General features: G+C 47.3%; 1 non-coding gene across 1 annotated transcript; it reads left to right on the plus strand.

Moving 5' to 3' along the window:
* The first annotated feature begins 564 nt into the window (after positions 1 to 564).
* On the plus strand, positions 565 to 638 carry TRNAN-GUU. Its single transcript has one exon. It is a non-coding gene; the product is annotated as a tRNA-Asn (tRNA).
* Positions 639 to 5,461: the final 4,823 nt, after the last annotated feature.

Below are 5,461 nucleotides of genomic sequence, written 5' to 3' on the forward strand. Positions count from 1 at the left end.
CCAATCTGATGCTGACACAATTTCAATATTTACAGTTTGATAAAACCACCTTTCGGGCATTCTTTGTTTCAGGTGAAGTGAGTGGATAGTTTCTAGAGCTTTTCCCCATTTCCTCTATCATCGCTCTTTCTCCTCTCTTGATTGTCTGCTAGGAAAGCCCGATTTCCCGATGGAAAGCCCATGGGCATCTGTGTCCCTTAGACCAATTAAAGCCCCAAAGTTCAAGCAGTTTGATTAGAAACGAAAGAAGCATCTAGTTGTTTTTCTTCCATTTGAGGAAGGGCTTAATCGTGACTCAGTTGGCCAGTTCACAGACCCAGCCTCTTCCCAACTAAAGGGTTCCCCCCCAGCTCACTCTACCCGCTGGATTTTATGCTTCGGACCCACAAACCAGAACCTTTTGTACATTCATTCCATCCTACCGGGTGCAAAACAATGTCTGAAGCCTTGGGGAAGAGTACACTAGGTGAAAAACCAGTCATGGTTCTTAACCTTTCACGCAGTAAGCACTCAAATAGTAAAAATAATAATAACGGTATTTGTTAAGTGCTTACTACCATGTGTGTCTCTGTGGCGCAATCGGTTAGCGCGTTCAGCTGTTAACCGAAAGGTTGGTGGTTCAAGCCCACCCAGGGACAAACTAAATGGTCATGGGTTCGAAGCCCGGTTCTGCCACTTGGCAGCTGTGTGACTGTGGGCAAGTGACTTCACCTTTCTGGGCCTCACATATCTCATCTGTAAAAATGGGGATTAAGGTTGTGAGCCTCACGTGGGACAACCTGATGACTCAGTATCTACCCCAGCACTTAGAACACTGCCTGGCACATAATAATAATAATAATAATGTTAGAATTTGTTAAGCGCTTACAATGTGCAGAGCACTGTTCTAAGTGCCATGGTGGTTACAGTCCAGTTGGGTTGGACACAGTCCCTGTCCCTCATGGGTCTCAAAGTCTCAATCCCATTTTACAGATGAGGTAACTGAGGGACAGAGAAATAAAGTGACTTGCCCAAGGTCACACAGCAGATAAATGGGGTACCAGGGATTAGAACCCTCGACCTTCTGACTGCCAGGCTCGTGCTCTATTCACTACTCCATGTTGCTTCCCGATTAGTTTAGGCTTCCCGATTAGTTTAGGCCCTGTAATACTCCTAGAACCAATACCTCATTCATTCATTCATTCAGTAGTATTTATTGAGCGCTTACTCTGTGCAGAGCACTGTACTAAGCGCTTGGAATGTACAATTCAGGCAACAGATAGAGACAATCCCTGCCCGTTGTCGGGCTTACAGTCTAATCGGGAATTTACACTAGAAAAGTAGGGGGAGAACAAATTAGACTGGTGAACACTTTGTGGGCAAGGACTGTGCCTTCCAACTCTGCTGTACTTTACTCTCCCAAGCAGACATTAATGTGCTTCGCCTCCAGGAAGATCATAGATTAATTGACCTGAATCATAACCAAGACTAAGCCCAATTAACTCAAGTTACATACTGGTTGGGAAATGACATCTCAGGTCCTCAGAAAGAGTGAGGTGGATTGGAATTCCCCTCTTACTGTAACCTACCTATGCACAGGTAGGACAGAAGATCAACAGCTCTATCTGCTTGTCTCCGTGATTCCCTCCCTCACTTGCTGACAGCACACTTGGAAAGAAAGCAATGGAAGCTCTGGAGAAAGGCTACTCTCCTCCTCCATAATAATGGTGGTATTTGTTAAGCGCTTACTATGTGTGGAGTACTGTTCTAAGCGCTGGGGGAGATACAGGGTAATCAGGTTGTCCCACGTGAGGCTCACAGTCTTCGTCCCCATTTTCCAGATGAGGTCACTGAGGCAGAGAGAAGTGAAGTGACTTGTCCACAGTCACGCAGCTGACGTGACAGAGGTGGGATTTGAACTCATGACCCAACTCCATGAAGCCCCTTGGGTTGGCACTAGTGGAGAATTGGGGAGACAAAAAGAAGGAGTGTGGGGAGTGAGGAAGGGGAGAGAAAAGGGTGCCATGGTTGTAATTTCACTTTTCTTCTACGTACGTCGCATCCGTTAGCTGAATCCTATAATCGGGGCAGAAGAGACGCTCTTAGTTTGAGTAAAGATTGAGCCTCAGTGACATAGATCCTCCCCGCCCCAGTTGCTTACAACTAGGGCAGGAGAGGCAACATAAATTTACCCCCCAACTTTGCTAAATACCACGGAATGAATAACAGTAGTAACAACAGTATTTATTACAGGCCTACTGAGTGCGAAGCACCGTACTACACGCTGGGAAAGAAGTACATGGATGAGAAAGATGTAGATGCAGTCCCTAGCCCCAAGGAACTCGCAGTCTGAGAATAAGTGGAGAGGGGTTGACCCACTCTGATGAAACCAGAGTCTAAAAGACAAGGACGCCGATACCCAAATCAGGAGTAGCTGCGTTTCAAAGATCTCGGGCCTGAGACCTCCTGACACAAAACTCGTAGCCAACAGTCACGGGGGTGTAGTTTCCAAAGTGCTCTGCACACGGTAGGCGCTCAGTAAGTACGATTGAATGAGTGAATGAATGTCCTAGCCTAACTCCCACACAACGGGGCCCTGAGGTCACAGACACAGACTTTACTGCTGCTGTGACTGCTACTGCTTGCTGCTGCCTCGGTTCCTCTCTGTCCTTCACCAGCCCGTGGCAACAGGAATCCGGGGAGGCGTGGAGGGTGGGTGACATGTGTCTCGGGTGGAGCGCCTCGGACGTTTCTAAGCTCGTTTGGAAATGAAGGCCCCCATTTCAGATGGGAGTCACTGTCAACCGTAAACCGCTCAGAGAGTCTCCACTCCCTCAGCGTGCGGACGCATCTCGGGACTTCATCCAACTCTCTGAGGTTTGGAAACTTGGGTGGACAGGTTTAGTCAGAAGACTGGGAGGGATGTCCTCCTTCAGATCCAGCGAAGGATCTGCATTCCCAGAATATTTTACCGTTTTGGCTTTGGGGACCAGGAATGCAGGGATAGGGGAAAAAAGATAAAGATGACTGAACTTTTTGACCTCCCTGGATCGTTTGGTGACAGCTTATATCCATGATAAAAGAATCCGATATGCACTGAAGACATCGCGGAGATTTCACATTTGAGTTCCAAAGTGGGATATACAGTGTGAGTGTATTTATTTTTCTAGTGTCCATGGTACCTTAGGGACTTGGATTCATAGATGACTTTAGCCCATCAGTCATTCTCTCTCCGAGTTACTAGCTTTTTAACTATTTATCTAAACCTTTAGCTGCCCGACTCGGTGTGGGTGAATTGTGTGGTCTTCTGGTAGTCTGTCTTATTGGCACTTTCCTCGGGAGAGGTGACATCCCCAGGGAAGGAGAATCGTGCAGAATTGTGCACAACCTGACCAAAGGCTGAACAAAGTGGGCTGGTACATCTTCCCTCTCTTCTTAATAATGATAAAAATGATGATAATAATGGTATTTTTAAGCACTTACTCTGTTCCAGGCACTGTACTAAGCACTGGGATGGATGCAAACAAATCAGGTTGGACACAATCCCTTGTCCCACGTGAGGCTCACAGACTCAAACTCCATTGTACAGATGAGGTAACTGAGACCTGGAAAAGTGAAGTGACTTGCCCAAGATCACGCAGCAGATGAGTGGCAGATCTGGAATTAGAACCCATGACATTCTGACTCCCAGGCCAATGCTCTTTTCACTAGGCCATGCTGCTTTTAGTTGTGGTTGTGTTTGCTGCCTGTTGAGAACGATTTTTGGGGGGTCACAATTTAATTGAATATTGGATTTCCAAACAGTAGGAGGAATATTTATTAAAAGTCTACTGGGTGCCGAGCACTTTATACTAAATGCTAGGAAAGAATACGCAGGTGTGAATTAGACAGAGTCTCTGGCCTGCGGTGGGGCTTACAGTGTGAAAATTCAATCTGGGGAGAGGAGACTGGAGAGGAGAGGTGAAACAAAAGAGGAAGACGCCGCAGAGGCACTGATTAACCAGTTACATAAAGTAACTTCACCCCCCTTCACCTCCCCTCAGCTAAGCCCCCTTTTCCCCCCTCTTCCCTCTGCTCCTACCCCTCTCCCTTTCCCTCCCCTCAGTACTGTGCTCGTCCTTTCATTTGTATATATTTTTATTACCCTATTTATTTTTTTAATGAGATGTACATCCCCTTGATTCTATTTATTGCTATTGTTTTTGCCTGTCTCCCCGCATTAGACTGCAAGCCTGTCAATGGTCAGGGATGGTCTCTATCTGTTGCCAAATTGTGCATTCCAAGTGCTTAGTACAGTGCTCTGCACATAGTAAGCGCTCAATAAATACTATTGAATGAATGAACGAATGAATAAAAGCAAAGCTCACTAGGGCCCAGCAACTAGAAGAGCAGATTTCTGACCCCAGAGACTGAGAATCCACAGCCTTAGTCTTTGTGAGGTTTGGGGGGTGGCTGTGGCTGCTTCTCCCTGGCCCCTGCTAGGGTGGGCGATGGGTTGGGACGGGGCCTCCTCGGTGACCCCTCTAGTCCTAACCTTCTCGCCGTGACCTCGGTCTCGTCTATCACGCCGCCAACCCCTCGCCCGCGTCCTGCCTGTGGCCTGGAACGGCCTCCCTCCTCAAGTCTGACAGACAGTTACTCTCCCCCTCTTTCAAAGCCTAGTGAAGGCACATCTTCTTCAACAGGCCTTCCCTGACTAAACCCTCCTTTCCTCATCTCCCACTCCTTTCTGCATCACCCTGACTGGTTTCCTTTATCCCCCCACCCCACCCCACAGCACTTATGTACAGATCTGTAATTTTATTTATTTACATTAATGTCCGTTTCCCCCTCTAGACTATAAGCTTGTTACGGGCAGGGAATGTGTCTGTTTCTTGTTATATTGTACTCTCTCCTTTCAATAGGATTTAATGAGTGCTTACTATGTGCAGAGCACTGTACTAAGCGCTTGGAATTCAGCAACAGATAGAGACAATCCCTGCCCATTGATGGGCTCACAGTCTAACTGGGGGAGACGGACAAAAAAACAAGACAATTTAATCACGATAAGTAGAATCGAAGGGATGTACACCTCATTAACAAAATAAATAGGGTAATAAAAATATATACAAATGAGCACAGTGCTGAGGGGAGGGGAAGGGAGAGGGGGAGGGCTTAGTACAGTGATCGGCACACGGTGAGAGCTCACTATATGTGACCGAATGAAAGGAGAGGCTGTAAGCTCGTCACGGGCAGGGAACATGTCTAACAACTCCGTTCTATTGTACTGTCCTCGGCGCTCAGTGCAGAGCTCTGCACAGAGTAACTGCGGTCAGTAGATACCATTGATCGATTGAGAGCCAGAGCAGGAACCCAGGGAGGCGGTGGGTTACCCTCTAGAGGGGGACCCAAATGGCCCTGGATAATGTTGGTATTTGTTAAGCGCTAATTAGGTGCAGAGCACTGTTCTAAGCGCTGGGGGAGATACGGGGTCATCAGGTTG

The sequence above is a fragment of the Ornithorhynchus anatinus genome, chromosome 20 (assembly GCF_004115215.2).
Source record: "Ornithorhynchus anatinus isolate Pmale09 chromosome 20, mOrnAna1.pri.v4, whole genome shotgun sequence".
Lineage (NCBI taxonomy): Eukaryota > Metazoa > Chordata > Mammalia > Monotremata > Ornithorhynchidae > Ornithorhynchus > Ornithorhynchus anatinus.